Source organism: Lethenteron reissneri, chromosome 54 (assembly GCF_015708825.2).
Source record: "Lethenteron reissneri isolate LAM-NWPU_2019-01 chromosome 54, ASM1570882v1, whole genome shotgun sequence".
In the NCBI taxonomy this organism is placed as follows: Eukaryota; Metazoa; Chordata; class Hyperoartia; order Petromyzontiformes; family Petromyzontidae; genus Lethenteron; species Lethenteron reissneri.
Genome location: NC_083832.1, coordinates 8,790,232 through 8,817,050, shown reverse-complemented (window position 1 = coordinate 8,817,050; position 26,819 = coordinate 8,790,232).

Below are 26,819 nucleotides of genomic sequence, written 5' to 3'. Positions count from 1 at the left end.
AGGGATGCACAACATATTCGTTGATTCGTTTTTTTTTATTACAAACATTACTCTCTCAACTAATTCAAACACAGAAACGCAGTGCTGGCTGCTGAACCATCAAACCATCCTCGTTTGAGCAGCGTCGTCAACATTAACGCGTTCCTTGTGGGTTCGTATCAGACGTTGAGTTCTACATTTTCTTTCCCCCACTCGTTCCGACTAATTGTCAGGCAGTAACTGAAGCGTGTAAACCCTCACACAAATGATTGCAAAACATTCAGCTAATATAAAACATTCACTGGCTTTAATGTCCAGGACTTGCCTTTATCAATTTACCCTAGCACCCACGAGTATGTGCAGCATTCATTGTCACGATCTATACATGCACTAACAGTTCCCTCTGTACACTGATCATACTTGTGCTGCAATACGTTGTGAAAAGACAGACGTCATGGTACTGAACTCAATAACGAATCACCCCCCCCCCCCCAAATCAAATTAACACGCAACCACTAAAGGACAATCGAACACCCTCTTGAAAAATCACAGAAATGCCTCGCCGGATCAACATTAAACATAAAATAAAACCTCTTTGATGCGTTGTTCTTGTGTAAAACAAATATAATAATAGATACGCTTAGGTTTTTTTGGTAAAGTCACGTAGGTAAAATTTTTTTGAAATAAAATAATGATTTATTATTTTATTTATAATATTATTTCTATAATAAATAATACAAATAATATAAATAATAATAGAAATAAATAATGATTTCTTCTTTTATTTCTATTATTATTTATATAATAAATAATAAAAATAATAGAAATAATAATAGAATAAAAATAATTATTTTTATTTTATTGATATTATTATTTCTATAATAAATAATAATAGAAAAAGTTTTTATTTATTATTTTATTTCTATTATTATTTCTATAATAAAAAAAAAACAAATAAAAATTCTAAGTAAACATTAATTCATTATTTTATTCATATATTTTTTTTTACGTGACTTTACCGAACAAACCTAAGAGTATGAATCCTTGCAGTCACGAAAGCTTCAAATCTAGAATAATAGATCCCCCTGAGCTATGAAGGGCGGCGGCGTGAATGTTGAATCATGTTCAAAATCACATGCAACACGCCCTTTCTAGGCCAGCATACGTCATTGGATGGTGGTTTGAGGCACTCATCCTTGCACTCCACACACGTGCAACGAACATTTGCAAAGATGATTATGGGACAATCGTGCTTTTGTGTTGTATCTGTTTGTTTTACCATTGAACTCGTGACAGCCAATCTGAATTGAAAACTCATTTATTTAAAACTGCTTCTTGTCTTTAGTTCGTTGTCCTTCCCCCGCACCTCCGATTAGCACGGTTGGCGGCGTACGGCGCGAAAAAAGTTCAACACACAGTACATGTGTCGTCAAAATGTCTTACGCCTTTTGGCGTCATCTGGTCCAACACCAATGGAGACTAGGCTCTAAGAAAAAAGGCTGTCTCGGGTGTGGACCAATCAACTTCAAGGACAGTGCATATCATTATCATCATCAGAGTTGTTTCTTTTTGTTTGCATTTTGACTGCTTGTGTTGTGGTTATTGCAAACATGATGCCTTGTATAAAGGTGTCAGTTTTTGTACCAGTTGAAAGGGTAAAAACCTATTACTATAGTCAAAATGTGTTCAACCACTGGCGTTCATGTCTGCACTCATTCTGCATTTCATCGGGGCTACTGCGTTGTCGAAAAATGAATCCCCGCACAGCCAAACAAACGGACGTGCACCCCCACCTGAACCTAAGTCCTGGTACCTTCACATTTTAACACAGCATATTAATGCTGCGTGCACAATATGCATACAGAGGGAAAGATGCAGCCCTGCGATGGCTTACTCATGCCAATGATGGTGGACGGACCGCTCGCTGCTCGTGGGAGCTCTGAAAAGTCCCTCGGGAGGGGGGGGCTTTTGGCTTACTCGAAGCAGGCCTACACACATTTTAGTTCACCATACACGACCTACAAAACCGCTGTACGCAATTATGTTGCCGGGTGGACATAGGCAAAGGGGGGAATTTAAGGAACGTGGCCGTTGCTTCCCACTGCATTGCCGGATGCACAAATATAAGAGAAGACCTCTCCAGTGTGCTTACCATTACAGCACAGCAGCGTCCAAATAATGTATAATACTTAAAAAAAACACACACACACACGCACGCACGAAGAAAAATACAGTGGAAATAAAATGCACACGCGCGCACATGCACACACAACGAACGGGTGTACTTCTCGTATTGTCTAAAATAGATTGGGTAGCATTTTTAAAATTCTGAAAATGCCAGTGAGGCTGATTATCTGATCTTGCAGTTCGTTACGAGTGTCTGTATGCACGAGAGACGCAGTCCCAATATAAACTGCTTTCCAATGCCTTTTGATAAACCTCCGCTGCCACCGCATGATGGATAAAGTCTTTCTGCAATTTATTAGCAAGCTGGTTGGGAGGGCAGATCGCTAAGCATGATGTATAGCCTGGATCTGGTACACAGCCAGAGATGTTAGCACACCGTATGATCAGTCCATTGTGTCTGCCCATAATAAAAACCACTGCTCGCCCATAACAAAGGACAAAGGAAAAAATAACAATTCCAGCGTTTAATTCAATGCGTTTCCACTTTGTGCCACAGTCGTATTAGTAATAGTACCTTAAGCTCTTTGCATGTCCCTTCCAATCAGCCTTATAGAACACTTCTTCCTCGCTCCAGCGGGGCCTGTAAATAACAAAATCGTGAGCGAATGTATGCAGCACTTATGATCATAAGAAGCGGATGCATATAGTTGAAATGGAAAAAATCTCGTACTTCAAAACTTGATCAAAACGATGTAATTATTTTCTCGAGAAACCTGCCTGCAAGTGGCAGTCGCAGGTTTATTACATATCTGTGTGAATTTTTAAGTGGCATCCCACGGGTTTTTTTTTCTTCCAGAAACTCTGGTTCAACATGAGTGACGCTAAATATGTCCAAATGATGATCTCATAATGTAGAATATTTAAATAACATTTTTTTTTCATTTATACCCGAGGGTGATGCAATTTAGACGCAATCTTATATATTTGTCAGCATGTTCAAGTGTATGTATGTTGAACTTCATTCGCACCGTACGTAGCCAAACCTGCTAATTAGAGGTGCAGAGGAAGGATAACAAACTATACATCTGATAAATATTTTATTGATCCTATTCGGCCATGGTCAATCCACTGATGGATGAAAGCCTCACCAAGCCGCTGGCATCTCTACCTATCCTGAGCAGTAATAAATCCACCCAGAACCTGGACACCGACTGATCTTATAATAGCTCCATATCCCCGCTGAGCATCCCCTTGGATAGGTTCCATTTCTTGTCTGCCACTCAAAAATAATGATACAGGTCGCGGGTTCGAACCTGACGCCTGTATATTTGGAGTTTGCATGTTCTCCTCGTGGTCGCGTGGATTTTTTTTCTCCAGGCCCTCCGGATTTGCCCTGCACATTCAAAAATAGCGTGCGTTTAGCGTATTTGGCTGCTCTAAATGCCCACGTTGTAAGCCACTTCACGGAGCTATCATTTGTGGCCAGGTCACTTCTGAAAAAGAGCTACTTAGATCAGTGGGCCTCACCTGGTAGAATTAAAAAAAAAGTTTTAGTTTTTTACTTTTGTGCTTGAAAGTCAGCCACTATCACTTCTTGAAACATGTCTCGCCTACAGCCAAGACCTCTTTCGTTTCTTAACAGTCTCGACGATGTCTATCACCTGCGTATGTTGTCTAAACCACGTGTTCCTCTTTCTGTGTCTCGATAGAAATCCGAATAAGGGTCCGTCCATAAATGACGTCACGCACCTAGGTGGGTGGGGGGGTCAGACAATTGTGACGATGTGTGACGAGGGATGGGGGGGGTTTGAGAAATGTGACGTCACATAAAAATGCGCAACTTTAAATAAATATAGACAACACGTTCTACTTGATTAAATAGATTTCATAATAAATGTTTTCTCCTACAACATCAGAGTGCAGCGCCACATTAAATACGCACTACAATGACAATAGTTTAAAGCGTTTTGAAGCATTTTTTTTTTGGGGGGGCAGAGCTTTGTGACGTCATATTTGAGGGGGGGGGGGTCTGACGTCATTTATGGACGGCCCCGAACCATCTCTCCATGGCTCTACGTCATTTGTCCCGCGGTATTTAGTTTGATTAATGACCCTGGTTATTATAGCAGACAACCCATATGTTATGGCAGGTAATGTGGACTGATACACATATATGTGGGCAATAATATTAACATTATGGGTAACTTTAACCTGTTATTCTTCGGGAATATCATTGTTTATTACCAGGGTAAATTTGAATTGTTATATTAATATACACACACATCAATAAATATTCATCATTGTATTATAAACGTGGTCTAAAATATGTACAAGTTTATGAAACAGATGTATACGAATTACAATTAGCTACTTATACATGACCATTTATTGTCACACATTACTGTACATTACATATGTATTTACTATGCTTGTGTTCTGTAGGGACACATTTTACATGGAATTAATTATCGAGTATATAAACCAGTAAACAAGTAAATCATTGAGCTTGTGGGAGTTTGTGTTCATCAATTAATTATAACATACATTTTAAACCATTGCAATTTTCAGAAAATCATAAAAGCCTCTTAGAAATGCTGAAAATAGAAATTCTTTATCAAATAAATACAATTATTTTTAGAACAAGTTGGGGCAATTATTATTTTTATTCCAATTCAACGTCAATATTGCTCTCTCCATCATGTCATGACGAAAAAAAACAAGTAAAACATTTTGTGTCAGAGAATGCCCTCTCAAAAAATAAAATTACCAAACCATCCTGAGAAGATACGCTTATTAGAGCCTTGTGAGTGCTTAGATGGGAGACTGCATTGGGAAACCAGGTGGTATAGACTTCGGTTCAATATTGGATTTCTCTGGATACTCCAGATTCTTCCTACTTGCCAAACGTTAATTGAATGAATGGCATCGCTAACCCGTACCAAATGAAAAGGTCTTGAGACTGAGTGAGGTTTTTTTAGGAAAACAATTGGCATCATCACTTTTTAATTTACTTTATTACTCTTTATCCATTGCTGGGGCAGACCTTTTGAATGACTCGAAAACAATGTTCATCCCCCGTGACAATTGTTTTAATCCTCAGATTTGGAATATCCTCGTAAATATGAACGCTCAAATGTACGCAAATCGTGACAGGCTTTATCTGGTTATATTTGTGTTCGTTTGGTCATTCGTGACTGAAACCCAGATTCAAATCCAGGTTTTTCGGTGGTGCCGGCTCACGGCTCAGCTACAGCACGGGCCCTCTCGGCTACGTGCTCACCTCCAACTGACAACTATTTAAACCTGGCGCCGTTACCTTGAATGTTATTTGAATTTCATTTTATTTTGATTTCGTCAAAACAAAGTTTGCAGCGCGGAAACAATATTCGCAGAACTACACTTTAATGACCTTCACATGGTCATCGAACATGCCTTAAGGTGGCAAAGATATTTATGTAATGTCTATACTTGCAACTTTTTAAAAAAAAAACCGTTCCCACATAATTTTAATGGCAGGGGCTTTTCTCTCCTGGAGGTTTTGCTGGTTTAAGCTTTATGGACCATAAAATAGTCATTTAACTTATCTTTTTTTGACACTAAACTGATGAGCAAAGCAAAAAAAAAGCATTAGAGACTGTTGCTGGAGGGTTGAGGATGCAGTGAATCGATTTATGAAATGAATTCTCCTGGCAACACTTTCATTTATGGCGGATAGCTTCTTTCAAGTCAAGTACATTTGAAAAAGCTTCGGGGCTTTCATATATTAATATGCACTTTTTTTCATCCCCCTTTGCTTTGGAGGTGAAGCTTTTGTAATTGACTCCAAGCGGTTGGATTTGTTAAAATGCTAGGTCGTTAGTAACAATGATCGCCTTCACTCGTATCACTTTATTCTCGAAGCTTCCAACAAGGGTAATCTCCCGTCGCAACAAAAAAAAAACACACCGGGCTTTCAATGCATTAAAATAAACTCACCGGTGGAATCGGGGGCATTCGTTTTAATTTGACATCATAGGCTGCAATTATCACGCCGCCAGCGCTCGCAACAAATCAACGGTGGACGTCGCGATGTGTCCAAATCATAAATAACTATAACGCGTGAGGAGGAACCCTTGACCGGACGGTTACCCGTGTTGATGCTTTGTTTACATAAAGGGCATCATTTTTAAATTTGCGCGACGTGGCTGTGGAAGGAAGTGATGCTTTTCATTTGAAAGGGGTAGATTTCCCTGGGGTAGAAACAGGCAATTTCCCCAGCGGTTGAATGATCTTTCACGGCTGTCTCCTATTCATTAACTCCACCTACGGCAGCGAGACCGCACTTGGGCTCCGAGAGTTAATTGCATAAAAAGTCATGAATTTACTGCGTAAGCTTTCTCTGCACTCGACGCAAAGTGACAAGACACGCTGCGTGAAGCAGGAAACATGTGTTTTAGCAACAGCATGTTTTAAATCACTATTTAGAAATTAATTTGAGATAAAAAAAAAAATTCTCTATTTAAATGTAAAAAAAAATCTTCTTGAGGCAGTATCCGCCTGTGTGCATAACAATGCTAAGTTTCCTATGAAAATTAATATTTGCATTAATTCAAATGAAAGGACATTGTAGTTCTGTAGATGAAGTAAACTTGGTTACGGTGGCATTCAAGTAGTGTTTGTGTTTTTTTCTGCGATGGTATAAGGCTAGAAAGCATGGCTTATTCATTTGTGATGATGTCCTATTTGACATCGTGTCGGCTACACATGCATTGAATCTTTGCTCTGCTTGTGCCTTGTGGGAGCAGTGTTTGCTGCTCATTTCAGAGGTTCATAGCTCAAGACTAGAAACTGACAGCACTGAATAATCCTGCAGGTGTATCATCATTATTGTTACGACTACGATTTTTAACCTGGAAAGACTCATTGAATTACAAGTTGTTTTTTTTCTTTCAGAAAGTTACTGAATTTTTTTTGCACTACGGGGGCGATGATCCAGTGTGTAATCCCAAATGATTACATTTGCAGGCAATTTTTCAGCATCGATCGGGATATTTGGCAAATAAAAGTTACATTTGTTCACTATAAAATACGCACCATGTGCTTGACAGTGGAAATCTGCTGAAATAGAGGACACGTGTGCCCGCATCACAGTCCAAATTTACGAAAATTTAAGAAATTTCTCACAAATGACGGAATTGAGACAAATCACGAAGAAACATCGTCCTTGAATGCAAGACTCATGCTCATTTCTAGGCTAGTGCTGTGTCCATATTGTGCCACACAGGGACAGCTGCCACTGGGGGAGGGGGGGGGGGTCCCTATTGACAAGAGGGCAGCAGGGCAATGGAATTATTGAGATGAGACGTGAAGTAAGTAAGGCACTTTGAGTTGCCTCGACATTTAAGCAAGGGCCAATACAAATGTAACCTTAAGTTACTTGGGAAAAGTGTAAACTAAATTGGAGAACCAAAGTCGCGGATTTTACACAGCATTATCTAAAGAAACATACGTACGTTGTTGCCATTTTTGTTATCATTTTTTAATATCAGCGTTCTGTGCTACAAATAAAGCACATTCTGAAAGGTGCCCTCTCAGTTGAAGTTTATGATTATCGAGAGCGTCCTAAATTAAAATAGATTTTTTCACACCCCCCTGCCGATTGTTTACGCCGGATTGATTATGAGTATGAAACATTATCTTAAAATACGGTAGATTATCAGTGATTTTTTTTCCCCCTCTCCCTCCCTTGCCTGTCACTCCGGGAGTACGAGGAATGATATTTCACGGTAAGCAGCTGTATGGTCGAAGATAATGGGCGCGCCGCACGCCATAATGAAACTGTCACTCAGCACAGAGCACACCTTTAGTCACCAGGAATTAACAGCTCCAGACATTCTTAGCATGCCTCGTTGCAAGCGCAGGGGCCCACCGTGGCTCGCCATCCGTGCGGGTTGCACAATGCGTGTCGGAGAAGCCTCGCTTTGGAGCACGCCGCAGCTATGTGCTGAGAGAGAAAAAAAAAGTAATTTCTTGCTCCACAAGTTGTAGCCACTAACATAGCGCCACACGTAAAAAAAGAAGATGAACTGCAAATTGGGGATGAGAGCACAAGCATGTACAATATAACACGTGCCTGTAAAAAGGCAAAGGTGCAGCCCTGCAATGATTTGCTCAAGCTACTGCTTGCAGAACGGCCTCAACTAAACAGAGATCCCGGGAACTCCCCCCCCCCCACCTCTTCCACGTCTTGAAAGAGGTGGGGGTGGGGGGGATAGACGTCTTGAAAGAGGTGGGGGTGGGGGGGGGGGGGGGATAGACGTCTTGAAAGAGGTGGGGGTGGGGGGGGGTAGACGTCTTGAAAGAGGTGGGGGGGTGGGGGGGGATAGACGTCTTGAAAAGAGGTGGGGGTGGGGGGGGGATAGACGTCTTGAAAAGGTGGGGGGGTGGGGGGGGGATAGACGTCTTAAAAGAGGTGGGGGTGGGGGGGGGTAGACGTCTTGAAAGAGGTGGGGGTGGGGGGGTAGACGTCATGAAAGAGGTGGGGGTGGGGGGGGGTAGACGTCTTGAAAGAGGTGGGGGTGGGGGGGTAGACGTCTTGAAAGAGGTGGGGGTGGGGGGGGTAGACGTCTTGAAAGAGGTGGCGGTGGGGGGTAGACGTCTTGAAAGAGGTGGGGGTGGGGGGGGGGTAGACGTCTTGAAAGAGGTGGGGGTGGGGGGGGGGATAGACGTCTTGAAAGAGGTGGGGGTGGGGGGGGGGGTAGACGTCTTGAAAGAGGTGGGGGGGAGGGGGGGGATAGACGTCTTGAAAGAGGTGGGGGTGGGGGGGGGTAGACGTCTTGAAAGAGGTGGGGGTGGGGGGGGGGTAGACGTCTTGAAAGAGGTGGGGGTGGGGGGGGGTAGACGTCTTGAAAGAGGTGGGGGTGGGGGGGGGTAGACGTCTTGAAAGAGGTGGGGGTGGGGGGGGAGATAGACGTCTTGAAAGAGGTGGGGGTGGGGGGGGAGATAGACGTCTTGAAAGAGGTGGGGGTGGGGGGGGGGATAGACGTCTTGAAAGAGGTGGGGGGTGGGGGGGGATAGACGTCTTGAAAGAGGTGGGGGGTGGGGGGGGGATAGACGTCTTGAAAGAGGTGGGGGGTGGGGGGGGGATAGACGTCTTGAAAGAGGTGGGGGGTGGGGGGGATAGACGTCTTAAAAGAGGTGGGGGTGGGGGGGGTAGACGTCTGAAAGAGGTGGGGGTGGGGGGGGTAGACGTCATTGAAAGAGGTGGGGGTGGGGGGGGTAGACGTCTTGAAAGAGGTGGGGGTTGGGGGGGGTAGACGTCTTGAAAGAGGTGGCGGTGGGGGTAGACGTCTTGAAAGAGGTGGGGGTGGGGGGGGTAGACGTCTTGAAAGAGGTGGGGGTGGGGGGGGGGTAGACGTCTTGAAAGAGGTGGGGGTGGGGGGGGGGTAGACGTCTTGAAAGAGGTGGGGGGGAGGGGGGGGATAGACGTCTTGAAAGAGGTGGGGGTGGGGGGGTAGACGTCTTGAAAGAGGTGGGGGTGGGGGGGGGGGTAGACGTCTTGAAAGAGGTGGGGGTGGGGGGGGGTAGACGTCTTGAAAGAGGTGGGGGTGGGGGGGGGGTAGACGTCTTGAAAGATGTGGGGGTGGGGGGGGTAGACGTCTTGAAAGAGGTGGGGGGTGGGGGGGGAGATAGACGTCTTGAAAGAGGTGGGGGTGGGGGGGGGGATAGACGTCTTGAAAGAGGTGGGGGTGGGGGGGGTAGACGTCTTGAAAGAGGTGGGGGGTGGGGGGGGGATAGACGTCTTGAAAGAGGTGGGGGTGGGGGGGGGGGATAGACGTCTTGAAAAAGGTGGGGGGGTGGGGGGGGATAGACGTCTTAAAAGAGGTGGGGGTGGGGGGGGTAGACGTCTTGAAAGAGGTGGGGGTGGGGGGGGGTAGACGTCATGAAAGAGGTGGGGGTGGGGGGGGGTAGACGTCTTGAAAGAGGTGGGGGTGGGGGGGGTAGACGTCTTGAAAGAGGTGGGGGTGGGGGGGGGTAGACGTCTTGAAAGAGGTGGCGGTGGGGGTAGACGTCTTGAAAGAGGTGGGGGTGGGGGGGTAGACGTCTTGAAAGAGGTGGGGGTGGGGGGGGGGGTAGACGTCTTGAAAGAGGTGGGGGTGGGGGGGGGGGGTAGACGTCTTGAAAGAGGTGGGGGGAGGGGGGGGATAGACGTCTTGAAAGAGGTGGGGGTGGGGGGGTAGACGTCTTGAAAGAGGTGGGGGTGGGGGGGGGGTAGACGTCTTGAAAGAGGTGGGGGTGGGGGGGGGTAGACGTCTTGAAAGAGGTGGGGGTGGGGGGGGGGGTAGACGTCTTGAAAGATGTGGGGGTGGGGGGGGTAGACGTCTTGAAAGAGGGTGGGGTGGGGGGGGAGATAGACGTCTTGAAAGAGGTGGGGGTGGGGGGGGGGGGTAGACGTCTTGAAAGAGGTGGGGTAGGGGGGGGTAGTCGTCTTGAAAGAGGTGGGGGTGGGGGGGGGGTAGACGTCTTGAAAGAGGTGGGGGTGGGGGGGGATAGACGTCTTGAAAGAGGTGGGGGTGGGGGGGGGGTAGACGTCTTGAAAGAGGTGGGGGTGGGGGGGGGGTAGACGTCTTGAAAGAGGTGGGGGTGGGGGGGGTAGACGTCTTGAAAGAGGTGGGGGTGGGGGGGGGAGATAGACGTCTTGAAAGAGGTGGGGGTGGGGGGGGGGGTTAGAAGTCTTGAAAGAGGTGGGGGGTGGGGGGGGGTAGACGTCTTGAAAGAGGTGGGGGTGGCGGGGGTAGACGTCTTGAAAGAGGTGGGGGTGGGGGGGGAATAGACGTCTTGAAAGAGGTGGGGGTGGGGGGGGTAGACGTCTTGAAAGAGGTGGGGGTGGGGGGGGTAGACGTCTTGAAAGAGGTAGGGGTGGGGGGGGGATAGACGTCTTGAAAGAGGTGGGGGTGGGGGGGGTAGACGTCTTGAAAGAGGTGGGGGTGGGGGGGGAATAGACGTCTTGAAAGAGGTGGGGTGTGGGGGGAATAGACGTCTTGAAAGAGGTGGGGGGTGGGGGGGGGGGTAGACGTCTTGAAAGAGGTGGGGGTGGGGGGGAATAGACGTCTTGAAAGAGGTGGGGGGTGGGGGGAATAGACGTCTTGAAAGAGGTGGGGGGCGGGTAGACGTCTTGAAATAGGTGGGGGGGGGGTAGACGTCTTGGAAGAGGTGGGGGGGGGATAGACGTCTTGAAAGAGGTGGGGTGGGGGGATAGACGTCTTGAAAGAGGTGGGGGTGGGGGGGGTAGACGTCTTGAAAGAGGTGGGGGTGGGGGGGGGGGGTAGACGTCTTGAAAGAGGTGGGGGTGGGGGGGGGGGGGTAGACGTCTTGAAAGAGGTGGGGGTGGGGGGGGGGGTAGACGTCTTGAAAGAGGTGGGGGTGGGGGGGGGTAGACGTCTTGAAAGAGGTGGGGGTGGGGGGGGGGGGTAGACGTCTTGAAAAGGGGGGGGTGGGGGGGGGTAGACGTCTTGAAAGAGGTGGGGGTGGGGGGGGGGATAGACGTCTTGAAAGAGGTGGGGGTGGGGGGGGGTAGACGTCTTGAAAGAGGTGGGGGTGGGGGGGGGTAGACGTCTTGAAAGAGGTGGGGGTGGGGGGGGGGGGGTAGACGTCTTGAAAGAGGTGGGGGTGGGGGGGGAGATAGACGTCTTGAAAGAGGTGGGAGTAGGGGGGGTAGACGTCTTGAAAGAGGTGGGGGTGGGGGGGGGAGATATACGTCTTGAAAGAGGTGGGGGGGGGGGGTAGACGTCTTGAAAGAGGTGGGGGGTGGGGGGGGGGGGTAGACGTCTTGAAAGAGGTGGGGGAGGGGGGGATAGACGTCTTGAAAGAGGTGGGGGTGGGGGGGGTCGACGTCTTGAAAGAGGTGGGGGTGGGGGGGAATAGACGTCTTGAAAGAGGTGGGGGTGGGGGGAATAGACGTCTTGAAAGAGGTGGGGGTGGGGGGGGGTAGACGTCTTGAAAGAGGTGGGGGTGGGGGGGGGGGGAATAGACGTCTTGAAAGAGGTGGGGGTGGGGGGGGGGGTAGACGTCTTGAAAGAGGTGGGGGGTGGGGGGAATAGACGTCTTGAAAGAGGTGGGGGGCGGGTAGACGTCTTGAAAGAGGTGGGGGGGGGGGTAGACGTCTTGGAAGAGGTGGGGGGGGGGATAGACGTCTTGAAAGAGGTGGGGTGGGGGGATAGACGTCTTGAAAGAGGTGGGGGTGGGGGTAGGGGGGGTAGACGTCTTGAAAGAGGTGGGGGGTGGGGGGGGTAGACGTCTTGAAAGAGGTGGGGGTGGGGGGGGGGGTAGACGTCTTGAAAGAGGTGGGGGTGGGGGGGGGGTAGACGTCTTGAAAGAGGTGGGGGTGGGGGGGGGGGGTAGACGTCTTGAAAGAGGTGGGGGTGGGGGGGGGTAGACGTCTTGAAAGAGGTGGGGGTGGGGGGGGGGTAGACGTCTTGAAAAAGGGGGGGGGGTGGGCGGGGGTAGACGTCTTGAAAGAGGTGGGGGTGGGGGGGGGTAGACGTCTTGAAAGAGGTGGGGGTGGGGGGGGGTAGAGGTCTTGGAAGAGGTGGGGGTGGGGGGGGTAGACGTCTTGAAAGAGGTGGGGGGGGGATAGACGTCTTGAAAGAGGTGGGGGGGAGGGGGGGGGGTAGACGTCTTGAAAGAGGTGGGGGTGGGGGTAGGGGGGGTAGACGTCTTGAAAGAGGTGGGGGGTGGGGGGGGTAGACGTCTTGAAAGAGGTGGGGGTGGGGGGGGGTAGACGTCTTGAAAGAGGTGGGGGTGGGGGGGGGTAGACGTCTTGAAATAGGTGGGGGTGGGGGGGGGGTAGACGTCTTGAAAGAGGTGGGGGTGGGGGGGGGTAGACGTCTTGAAAGAGGTGGGGGGTGGGGGGGGTAGACGTCTTGAAAGAGGTGGGGGTGGGGGGGGGGTAGACGTCTTGAAAGAGGTGGGGGGTGGGGGGGGTAGACGTCTTGAAAGAGGTGGGGGTGGGGGGGGGGTAGACGTCTTGAAAGAGGTGGGGGTGGGGGGGGGTAGACGTCTTGAAAGAGGTGGGGGTGGGGGGGGGGTAGACGTCTTGAAAGAGGTGGGGGTGGGGGGGGTAGACGTCTTGAAAGAGGTGGGGGTGGGGGGGGGGTAGACGTCTTGAAAGAGGTGGGGGTGGGGGGGGGGGTAGACGTCTTGAAAGAGGTGGGGGTGGGGGGGGGGTAGACGTCTTGAAAGAGGTGGGGGTGGGGGGGGGGTAGACGTCTTGAAAGAGGTGGGGGTGGGGGGGGTAGAGGTCTTGGAAGAGGTGGGGGTGGGGGGGGGTAGACGTCTTGAAAGAGGTGGGGGTGGGGGGGGGTAGACGTCTTGGAAGAGGTGGGGGTACCCACACTTTACCCCACCACACGTGACCTGCCCATCGATGCTGGCGTCCACGTTCGTGAATCGGTGCGCACGTGGCGCGCTCTCGAGGAATTCGTCGAATCGGCGCGTCATTGGTAGCGTGCACATTCGGCACAGGGTGAGGGCCTCCCAAACACCATGCGAGTGGTGGGGGATAGTTGACCATACTTCACCAGCGCAGGTTGGTGATGACGAGGAGCGAGAGACGCGAGTGCATAGCGAAATAAAAGTAAAACATTCTCTTCACTTTACAGCCTACCACATAGCCCCCGCAGCCTGCAACAGGATGCACTCTCCAGGCTCATACCTGCTTAGCTTAGCTTCCACCAACTCATATTTGCAGGAGGCAGGGGGACAGGAATCACACGTTGTCATCTCCACCTCCGATGCGCACGGTTGGCTACGTACGGTGCGAAAGAAGTTCTGCGTGCATTTTACATTCTATGCGATTTGGTCACAGGCTCTGAATAAAGTCTCATACAGATGTTCCATGATTTCAAATAGTGTTGTTACTCTGCACTGCACATCAACATTGTCGTTTAGTCAAGTGGAAATCAGGCCCCGTTCAGCTCAATTTGTGCTGATCAATGGGATTAAAGAAGAACATTAGGATTATAGAACATTGATAAAAGACATCAAGTAGGTGGGCTTGGGCAGGACTTGTCGCTCGAATGGATCGTGGTCGGTGGTCCAGAATAATAAGTGACAGCCGAGGAATAGGAGCGCATCTGAATTGACGTCCACCGAGTAAGGAGATGGCCCAATGAGATCAATTGGGAGTTCAGGTGCTAAGCGGATTATTTATTAGATCGAAGGGTTGTGAGGGTGGTAGCAACTTGGGGAGGTCTTCATCCAGCAGTGGATTGACCATGGCTGCCGGTGATTTATGAAACATTAAGACTATTGCTTCGTCTCAAGTTTACACGCTGACCCAAAGAGTATAAATATGCATATGCATCGTTGCCTCTAAATTGTTCCACCGCGGAGATCTAGCGATGAAATCACTTCTGTTGCAGGTGCTAGGCGATTTGATACATTGCTGGGTCATGGGTAGGGATAGTGATGATTAAGGGAGGCCTTCATTCAGCAGCGGATGTAGCGCAGCTGCTGCTGATATGGATGATGATGGTGATGAATGGGATGGCAGTGTAGCACGCGGCAGCTTCGGCAATTAAACACATGGCTAAACAGTGGCACTCGGTCACCTCTCATTGCCACCAGCCGTTGTAAATGGGAGGTTAATGTTCGTACTGTGATGGTTCGCTGGCCAATTTGTCTCTGAGTGAAACGAGGCTTCGCAACGAGGGCACGCGATGGCAGAGAGGAAATGATAGGCGCTGAACATCGGGCACAACTTTTTATTTTTGTACCATAACATTTCCTTCACCAGCCTATGTTTAATATGTTCATGAGGATGTTGTATATCATCATCATCACTGTCGGATGATGGACCCCGCCCCCACCCCTCAGGATTCTGCGAATTAACGAGCCAATTGGCACCTGGCAGCTGCACATGGACAGATTTAGTGTGGATGTTTGGTAACGAAATGGCAATCACTTCCTTTTGATAAGAAAACAACTGAATTGAGCAAACGCTTAAGGATTGGGACGCTAATGCCGGGGTGATTTTTTTTCTGCAATGTTTTGCTGTCTTTTCTTGGATTTCTGTTTGCACTTAGTCACATATTCATTTTAAGATGTTTTTTGTTCATGTTTTTGTTTTTTGTTTGTTGCGGTTGCACCCGATTCAAGAGCCGAATGGCTCACAGGGCTTTACCTAATAAATGAACTTGAACTTGATATACATGGTTATCCACGTGTCTTGTGAACCTCATTTAATTCTCTAAAACTGAAAACGTTTAAATTAAAGGTTTATTTATTTTCCCCGCACCTCCAATTAGCGCGTTTAGCACGGCTGGCTCCGTTCGGTGCCAAAGAAGTTCAACGTACATACGTACCATGTATAATGATTAGGGAAAAGAACGAACACATATTAGGACTCAGTTAATTGTGGGTTACAAGACAAATATCTGGAGCACCCTGTACATTGACAAGACGGAGCAATGAAAACAGCGCCATGATCGTGAGAGATGGTGGCGGCGGTTCGAGGGAGGGCCTTCTAAGATGATGCTTTGATAATATATGCATTCTCTTTGATTCTTTCGATAAAGTCACGTAGGTACAAAGTAAAATAAATCACGACGTTTCGGGCGCAACACGAGCGTCCGTCATCAAGTGGGAAAGCATGCTTTGTGTGTGATGACGGACGCTTGTGTTGTGCCCGAAACGTCGTGATTTCTTTTATTTGATACCTACGTGACTTTACCGAAAGAACCAAAGACTATGGATACCTACAGTCACGAAAGCTTCAAATCAAGATTGAAAATATGCTTTGTTTTATCATCTTGGATACTGGCAAATGTCCCATATTTATGTAACTGCTCGGCTCGAGTTATATGCGTTCTGATGCTTGCATTGTCTTTGTGCTGTTCGCCTTTTGGCGTTCTCTGGTCCAACACTGGTGGTGAGACAAGGCCATGAAGAAAGCTGTCTCTGGTGCAGGCCAATCAGTTTCATAAACAATTCCATTTATTATAATAATATATTTGTTTGCATGTGTCGCTGCAAGTACGTGCGGCTAATGCAGACTTGATGCCTCGCGGAAAGGCATCTATTTGGTGTTTGAACATTAACACCCGTTTTATTGCCAGCAAGGGTAAAGCCTATTCTCATTTTTCATCAAATGAGTAACTGTGTTTAAAATCGCGAGGAAGCGTGATTTGCAGGCGTAACACACACAAAAAGTAACAACAGCAACATCAAGGGTAACTAAAACCGTTAACAATGGAGCACGACAATATATGGTAAATATATGGTAAACGCGCAGCCCTTGAAATTTCTTGCTCGCAAAAGAAAATTCCTGGCGTAACTGGGCCTCCACTCGAGGGAGATCCAAAAAAATCCCATCGCAGCGCACTGTGGCCACTTCTCCGCCACGCCGATTGGGAGTCTTTACAGAGAGGTGGGAGTAGTCCACGCTGCACCCAGTGCCGGATAAACCTAGTAGCGCAAGTAGCTACACAATGCTACGGGCCCCGCACTTTCAAGGGCCCCGCGCTAAATGCCTTCAAGCTATCAATTCCGGTTCAGTGATTCTGCACTTGCTCTATTACTATAGTACTATACTGCCTGCAACATTTATGAACGACTGGGTGTTTAAGGTTAGCGATTTGTCGTATTATCTGGCTGTATAGCAAATGCAAAAAATATATAATTATTTTACTATACAAGTAAAAATTTGTCTTATTGGTTCTTTCGGTAAAGTCACGTAGAAGGGAAATAATAAAATTATGAAAATAAAACAATAAAATAATTCTCACGACGTTTCTGAATGACTCTGTCTTCTCGACAGACCTGTTCTCCACCTGAGGACGGCTGCTTGCGTTGTGGCCGAAACGTCGTGAGAATTATTTTATTATTTCCATTCTACGTGACTTTACCGAAAGAACCAAAAAGATGAATCCCTGCAGTCACGAAAGCTTTAAATCGAAATTTTACAAATTTGTGTTTGAATATTTGTGTTTTATTTATTTATTTAGGGCCCCTTCATAGCAAATGTTACAGGCCCCGCACTAGCTTAATCCGGCACTGACTTTACTCCACCACGTGCAACGCTGGCGATCGACTGAATGTCGTGTATTCATTTCTACTTGTGTGGACAGAAGCAGGGGCATTCAAGAAACATACTCATTGGTTCAACTGCACCGTGGAAAGAAGGTATCGGCGACCTTCGGTTTGCAAGTCCAGTGCGTGAACGATTCCAATTTTGTGCCACCCCCACTATAACTTGCGTACTCATATTACGTGCACCCATAGCATAAACACGCAGCGGGATGCATATATGTTGTAAAATGTACGTGAATCGGATCATAAGCAGCAAACATAACACACTCATCAGGTTGATCTTCAACACATCAACACAAATTAGGCTAAACATTTCAGACACTGGACATTCAGAAATAAACTGTTAGCCAATTCTAGACTAATATCATACTAGCCTTTTGCCCTTCCTGTAAATCTGAAACTTGCAAGCAAAATGCAGACCACGACTTGATATGTATTGCATCAATGCGTGTGCAGTTTGTAAGGGCGCGGTGACACAGACCTATTTCATTTTAATGTTATAATCCCTTGTTCATCATGACGTCCTTTTTACTTCGATGTCTCAACAGCGTGACGGAGATCACGTGACGTGAGGGTTCTGCCTTTGTAGTGAGGGTTGTGAGTGGACGCCGAGGAGGGTGGAGGAGGCGCCTCACCCCCCCCCTCCCCCATGTGGAGTGACGTCACCCGCTAAATATTATTATTAATGGGGGAGGGGGGTGTCCATTTGGAGGACGTCACCTGCTCATGAATATTAATGAGGGGGGCTGGTCGATGTAGAGTGGCGTCACGAGTGTGATTATACTAGGTATTATGATTTGTATTATAAAGACAGACTCCCCCCCCTCCCTGTATTTTAAAGCAAAATATGTGACTCAAAATATTGTAAGTATGTGTGTGGTCTTTAGGCACCGGGGAACGGTAGTGTAGTGGATAGCACCCTGCGCTACGAACCTGACGACCCGATTTCGATGCCTGCTCACGGCCGACACCAGTGACGATTATCTGAACCGGTCATGGGCCTCCCCTAGGTCGACTCAGCCTCAAATGAGGAACCCGGTGTGGTGTGTAAAAACATCGCCACTCGGGAGACAAAGGCAGCAGAGCGTGGTGTTGGCCACCAACCCCCTCGTGTACCGTTTCTGTTCTTCATGCGTGCTCGCTAACAGCACTTGCCCCAACAGTCTGTTACAGGCTATACGGGGGAACTTTGTCTTTGGGTGTGACGAGATCGGTTGGCGCATCTGGTATTCATCTCAGTGAGTCAACCCATGACCTGCCAGCGGGCCTTCGACACTTCACGTGACCTCAAAGTGTACCTAGCATGGCACAAGTGATGTCACCGCCACTTATTGATGAATGGCGATTGTTGTTATTGTGTTTGTGATGACATTTGTTTAACTGCATTGAAACTTGGCATGCGTTTGGTGTATTTCTTCCTTTTCTTGCAATTCAGAGAATCCGGTATGCACTTCGTGATTTTGCACTGCAATTTTTTACAATTTAATTTCGAGTAGTAAATATCTTTCAACGAGCGAAACCGTTCATTTTGTTTACATAACAACATTTGGAAAATTTACTTAAATTAGGAAACACATGCATTTTTAAAATATACGTACGGTAGTTTCCCTTCATAATGCGTCTCACAGGAGAACGTATTGCACAGAAGACTAATTCCTGCTGCCTCTCGGCGGCAGTTGCGTTTTTCACTCAGCCGCGCACACAAACAAAAGCTTAGTGCATGCAATAGATGCGAAATGAAATGTGGCGCATTACCGCCTTTCGAAGAAATGTACATGCTGTTAAATGCCACGCTATGAAAAGCAGGGCGGCTGCAGAGAATGAATGTGGTGTTTTATGCTAATTACTTTCTGGCAAAAAAGAAAAAGAAACGTGGCTCACAGATTACGGCTGAATAATTTATGTGGCCATCGAGCATCCAGGGAGGAACTGTACAGGCGGCAAAAAAAATGTTTAAAGCCAAAAAAAAAATCAATTCCCGGTTACTCGTTAATTTATGAAGGATCACGTTTAAAATTGCATCTTGTGCCCGTTGAGCACTGTGATCCCACGAATATCAGCGTCGTGCTCAATTGCGAACAGGAGTTGTAAGCCTGCTCAATTTGCAACTGCAGTAGTCTGCAATATTATAATTAAAGGCGCCTTAGAATTTACAGGGGATGTCGCTGGACTTGCAATGTGGACGTCGGCAGTTCGATTCCATCATCCCGCGCGGCGAACCGGAACGACCGTGCAAAGATTATGAAACGCCATCGCTGCCTCTGTCCACCCCAGCAGTGTGAGTGGGCATGCCACGGTTAAGTCGGGGCGAGCAGGTCTTGTGTGGCGGGGTAAAAGTGTGGACACCCACAAACCTCACCCAGCATCTCTGGTTAGCGTGGAAGAATTGCGAGCGATCGCAGGGATTCGCCTTTACCCTCCAGGAGAGGATTGTGATGTTTGGATGGAGCGTGGGGATATTTCACACGACAGCTGCAGATAATTTGTCCCTGTTGAAAACAATCATCTTGCGGGGTCTTTAATAGCTGCAATTAACGGCAATTAATACAACTTGCAGCTGATTTTTGTTTAAATTATTGATGTTTAAATGAAGCAAAACAATAAGCTTGCAGCAGATGCACCATCTCCACAGATTGCCTTCTCGACATTGCATGCATTGCTTGCGAGGTGTACAATTAAGTGCACACCTGCACTTGTGGAATGACCTGACGTCAATAATTAAAGAGTCTTGTCAAGGTACTAAAATCACTTTGGCCTAAGTCTGCTGCAGGCAAAGGATCGCTAACATTCGAGTGACATTTAACCTTCTGCGCGGGCCTAGTAATGTTTTCAAGAAAGTGCAAACAGGCAGTTGACTTACAATAATAGACGCATTTTATTGGGTTTTTTGACAGAGGCAATTGCATGCATTACTGTTTTCATTTCCTTGCCTGTGAATCAAACCCAGTGTCTCATGATTGGCAGTTCGGTGTGTCCGTCTTTTCATCGCACTGACCTCAAGGCCATAGTGTGTATCTGATAAAAAAAAAACCCAGCCCTGACCTCTGTTCGCCTGTCAAAATGCCTTGGCTCCAGTACCATTAACGCTGTCTGTTGAAAAAGAGGAAGACTTGCTGAATGAGAGCATTAGAGTGGGCATTGCAACGGCATGTTAGGAAAATTTGTAAAAATAGATGTTGGTTATATGTGGGATACAATAACCGGGACTTCATTTTTCCCTCGATATTTTTCAGAATGATTTTAGGCCGGCTTAGAGTAGAAATTATTGCCGTAGTGGCACGGCCACAGGATTACAACATACGCCGTTCCATAATTTTAACAATCATATATTATTCTGCCATATATTAATCTAAATCTAATCCTATGAACAGGTTTATAACAATTACGTGGACACATTAATTTAAGATGGGTGGCGTCCCAAAATAATATCTCAGAACATTGTACCGGACTGTTGGGGATTATATTAAGCAATGGAGACAAAAAGAGATCTAGAGCACAGAGCCAGCACTGCTGGCATCCTTGATTTGAATTTCGACAAACAACCCTCAATAAAAAGAGCACAATCTCACTGCCTCTTTGGGGTTTTTGTATTGATCAGAATAACGATTTTTTTTATAGAATGCTCTTCAAGATTTGCATCTGATAATCTAGCATAATGTGTTTAATAAGCCTTACTCAGCTAATGGAACCAAGGTCAAAACTGGTCCAGAGTTTTGCTCGCTTAAACAAATGCTCCTCAAAAATATTGATCTAGAAGCCAATATGCTGATGGACGAAACACATATATACATGTATTTGTGGAGACACCGAATAGAGTTCTGTTTATATTTGCGAAATAAAATTGGTTCTTAAGTGGAGTGAGTCCACTGTCTCAGCCCAGTTCACTAATCGGTGAACAAAAACAAACTCAATCATATTAAACGTGCATTTCTGATTATTCAGCGTATTCCTGCTCTGAGAATGAAAACATTGATTTTATTTACATGGCAAACACTCTTTGTACAGCGTAGAGACGGTGTACCCCAAGTGTGGATCATGACTTTGCGCATGATTTCTGTAGCAGTTCTGACAGAATGATACACTGCTTGAGATCAAACTCACGCGTACATTTTATAATGACATGATTTTTGAGAGGGACATTTATCATAACTTGGAAAAAAATAACAACCAGCCAAAAGCGTAGTCTTCATGAATATCTAAATATAAGTCTGCTTAAGCCTCGTATCAGAAAAAAATTATTGAGGCCATTTAGCATGCACATGGTTCAACAATCATTCACCAACTATCTCAACCCCAAAGGTTGACAGACAAGAGCCTTCGCTGGCCTGGTGGTTATCTGGCTGTCACTAACTAGGGTCTTGGCGGAAGCCTGGGGTCATCCATACTCTTTGGTTCTTTCGGTAAAGTCACGTAGGATGACAAGTGGGGAAGCCGTGAAGCTGTGCTGCTGTTGGGGGCATCGTGATTTGGGCCATACGACACAGTGAGCCTCCACTCATTAGGTCAATTGGTTTGGCTGTAACGGTACTCAGATTGGACAATGCAATATATGCACAACAAGTTGACAGTCATTCTATGTTTCTCCAATTCCGACTACAGAATGGATCATGTTTTGTGAATCATGAATGCGTACAGGTGGAGTGACGTGTATTGCATCATTACGGCGTTTAGCCCCAAATACTCGTACACGAGTGTAACTGCGAGTGTTAGAGCCTCTCTCTAGCACCAGGGCATGTTATGGCATGGAAGGGGGCCCTAGGGGGCATGGTTCTGGTGGCTGTCAGAGAGGGGGCAGTTGAGGACGTGACATTCTTGGTGAATCAGAGAGGGCACGTGACCAGGACAGGATAATGAGGGAGGCCAAAAGGTGACGAGAGGGACACGTGGTGAATGGCCCAGAACCTTCTAGTAGGATCTGGAAGGGGGCGTGACTGAGGGCGGAGCCAGGCCACGCTCAGGGGCATAAAAGGGAGGTCCCGAGAGCCGATTGAGGCTGTCTGTTGGAATGGATCCTCGGTCCTTGGTCTTCGGTCTTCGGACTTTACGCTCGGCACCGTGGGTCAGGGAGAGTGTGACTGACTGACCCGGTAACGTAGTTACCCCGTTGTGGTCTAGTTAACAGTGGTAGCTACCACCTATGTCATTATCTTGTGTATGTGTATGTAGTTACCTTGTTGTGGTCTAGTTAACAGTGGTAGCTACCACCTATGTCATTATCTTGTGTACGTGTATGTAGTTACCCTGTTGGGGTCTAGTTAACAGTGGTAGCTACCACCTATGTCATTATCTTGTTTACGTGTATGTAGTTACCTTGTTGTGGTCTAGTTAACAGTGGTAGCTACCACCTATGTCATTATCTTGTGTACGTGTATGTAGTTACCTTGTTGTGGTCTAGTTAACAGTGGTAGCTACCACCTATGTCATTATCTTGTGTACGTGTATGTAGTTACCCTGTTGTGGTCTAGTTAACAGTGGTAGCTACCACCTATGTCAATATCTTGTGTATGTAGTTACCCTGTTGTGGTCTAGTTAACAGTGGTAGCTACCACCTATGTCGTTATCTTGTGTACGTGTATGTAGTTACCCTGTTGGGGTGTGAGAATGAACGTCTTGTCGCCAAGTTCAAGTGTGTGCCTCCGAGGAACCCACTACACAGGTATACAATAATAGGCACAATGAAATAACATCTTAATCGCTGATGGCTCGGCAATTAACTGTCTGATTTTTTGACCTTCAGGCCATTATTTATTTTATTTTCTGCGTGTATTGGAGCACATGTTCAAACAGCATTTGGGCGACATGTGAAGTAATGTGTTACCACAACTGTAATGATAGCAATTAGCATAATGACAAAAATAATGCTCTGCCCCAATAACAACAAGCAATGCCTTGATCTCTCTGCGCTGCTCTGAGGCAGTTTTGAAAATTGCACATCCATGTGGCAGGAACAGGCTTTCCATAGAATCACCAATGCTGACTTCCCACAAAAGTGGTACTTATTTTGTTGAGCATGGAGATAAAATGTGCTCAGTACCATTCCACAATCCGTGTTGGAGCTCGAAACTTAAGGGCCACCTGGCATGACAGTGCAATTAAGTGATTGCTCTTAATTTCCTGACTGCGTTTGTAATAATCGGCTCACTGCAGCTTAATTACCGGAAGAGGCTTGTAATTTTCTACATGACAAATTTTTTGACAACTTGGTAAAACATATTTTTTTTTACAAATAATGGTCACAGCACTGGCACGCGATGGCCTGTTATCGCAGGCAGCCTTGAGGCTTTCTTAAATAGGAGCATGCAAACCATATCGGATAATTCTAGATTTGAAGCTTTCGTGATTGCAAGGATTCATACTCTTATTCTTATTATTTATTTATTTTTAATTATTTATTTTTACCTACGTGACTTTACCGAAAAAACCTAAGAGTACATATCGGATATTGTTCCTTTATAAGGAGAGAGGCCATGAAGGCATTAAAATAACCCAAAAAATCCAATAACGGGGTATCTGATAATGGTTATTATTGTTAAAGAATAACTATGTTAATGATCTACCAAGGAAAATCACAAGGAGTATGATGGCTCCTTTGGTTTAGAAAGGTCTCGCATTGGGATATTTTGCCACTTTCGTTACGTGAAATATCCACAAATACGAGGAGAAAACATTCTAAGTTCCAGATAGATTAAAGCCACGCACTAAATCCAGTAAGAGGAAAACAACACAATATTTTTACAAGTGTTTGGCTTCATGCCGGAGGAAATTGAAGCACCCAGGGTTAACCCACATATACGGGTGAGTGACACTCAAAGCGCCGCACAGATAGATTCAAAAATCCACTGCACTGCCATCGCACGGCCCTCCTCACCGCCGCACACGCCTACGGGTGAACCTCGATGGGCATCCATCCAGGTGTTGGCTAGGCTCTAAAATCCCGCTTAGCATCCAAGGTCTGATGAGATCGGGGGCATTCAGGGTGACCGTCATACGGCTCCTGATATGAGGTGTTGAAGACAAGGGCATTACCGGCGGACCATCCAGCCACTCAATGGCATTAAATGTTAATGCACAAAAGACGGTGAGCAGATGCAGTTTAATGGCAAGCACTTGAGCCTCACAGCTTGTAGGAATGCATAGACTAATCCTGGTGAGTGGCGATCGCAATGTTTATTTCAGAATAATTGTTTTGATAAAAATAATAACTGAACGGGATTATACCACCGTGTAATGTATGTATGTACGGTGAACTTATTTTGCACCGTACGTAGCCCACCGCACTAATCGGAGGTGCGGGGGAAGGACAATAATCTAAACATGAAACGCAGTTAAAAAGAAATGCTTTTCAATCTAGATGATTTAAAAGTGCTAAGCTCCAGTGACTTCCTTATACCGGAAGGAAGAGCGTTCCAGACGGCCCGGAGTAATTGGGTTAGCACACTGGATGCCAGTCCAATCTCCCGGCGCGGGAGTTTAAACAACGGTGTACATTTCTTTACCCCCCCCCCCCTTCTCCGCACCGCCTCTGTCCACTCAGCAGGCTAAATAGTGGAGCCATAGTTCGTCTAGTGGCAGGTCGCATGTAGCAGTTGCTCAAGTGTGGGTACCTTCAAAGACGTGTGGGCAGCATTGAGGAGTAGGCTAAAATACCTGCACGACAGCGTTGCCATGGAAGTTGTTGCTACTGGAGACCTTGGAGATCGATGATCGATGTTCGGTCGCCACGTTGATGGCATCCGTCATGTTTCTCTCACTTAACAGAGTGGGCTGTGTTGAGGCTGTCGTCTTCAACTCCATGGCTGCGCTGATCATCCAGGCGAAGTCTGCTTTCATGGCGCTCATGACTGCAACTCACATCTGCCCTCGATAATATCTGCGCTGTTTTATCTTTCAGGATATCCATTAAACAGAGACTCAGAACTTATGGTGGTGGGGGGGGGGGGGCTCCCTGCTGAAATAAAATAAAAATAAATCTCAATCTGAAAATGGCACGAGGAGGATTTAATCCAGCTAAATTGCAGTGAATGACCGCGGTATTGGAAACTTATTATTGCTATCGAATGGCGTTTAATTATCGGTGAAATTTTGCAGCAAATTTGATCATAAAAAACAGGAACGAAATACGGGGGGGGGGGGGCATCGTGAGTGTGTTCTTTACTTAAGGCGACCATGAATCAATGCGAACAACAGCAACAACAGCAACTAGAAATGTACGGCACACCACCTCACGGGGAGGCAGGCAGAGAGAATTTCGTGGTGCTCTACCACCGCTTATCACAGGCCCTGCAATGTGTCACGGCAGTCAACGAAGAAAACATAAGAGCAAGGTGAGAGGCATTCACATGCACCTCCATCGGCAATCGTATGACATTGGCGTGCATCCCTAGAAAAGGGTTTCATGATCTATGCAAATGTACCCTTTTATCCCTCATGAACATGAACAGGCCCGCGAGGGTAGCTGAGTAAAATGACTTGTTCATTCTGATTTTGTTCCATTTATTGATCGGCCGTTTTATTTATTTGTTTACAAGTGAGTTAAACAATAACAACACTAATAACAACTCAACGCATCCGTCAATAATAGGTCGTGGGAAACACCACTTTCGCACACAATAGGGAAGACAGTCTCGTTTGATTGATATGGCATAGAGTGATTCTATCATGAAACTATTATATCATGAAGCACGTTATTAAACTAAGAGACAGACCGTGTATTTAAAAATACACAATAAATATAATATGGCAACAACAACAACAAAACTGTTCGATTTCGCAACGTTATTGCGATACAATCTAACGACGGGAAGCATAGAACGAACACACAATCCAGGGGAGATATGGATTACTTTATACACGTTCCTTCGGAGTGGGCAGGTAGGAACTTGGTTGGACAGCACATTCGTGCACGACAGACAGACAAATAATCCCTGGTGGGCAGTGTGGAACCTGTTGTTCCTACCTGTGTACAAGATCACGTGACTACACTATGGGGACCTCATTTGCCAGTAAAAATATGATAATTGGTTCTTTACCCTTCTATCTGGCAACAAAACTGACACCTTTTTGCAAGGAGTCATGTTTGCATAGACCGCAATACCTGCAGTCATAATACAAACAAAAGAACATAACTCTGTGGACCAATCAACTTCAAGGACAGTGCACATTATCAGAGTTATGTTCTTTTGTTTGTATTATGACTGCAGGTATTGCGGTCTATGCAAACATGACTCCTTGCAAAAAGGTGTCAGTTTTGTTGCCAGATAGAAGGGTAAAGAACCAATTATCAAGATCACGTGACTTGAGGTAGCCAGGCAGACAGCCAGGTAGCCAGCCCCCTTCACTATTGGCCCCTCCCCCTTGCTTAGGCCCCTCCCATTACCCCCCTCCCTTAGGCCCCTCCCCTGATCAACCCCCCATATCCTTAGGCCCCTCCTCTGACCCCCCCTCCCTTAGGCCCCTCCCCTGACCCTCCTCCCTTAGGCACCTCCCCTCTCCGTACCCGGCAGTAGGTCTCCACCAATCAAAGAGCTGTGTGTATTATATATTTATTTATGCACGACAGACAGACAATAAATCCCTGGTGGGCAGTGTGGAACATTGTTCCTACCTGTATTATTTAGAGTGGGCGGTCTTGCGCAGCCAGGCAG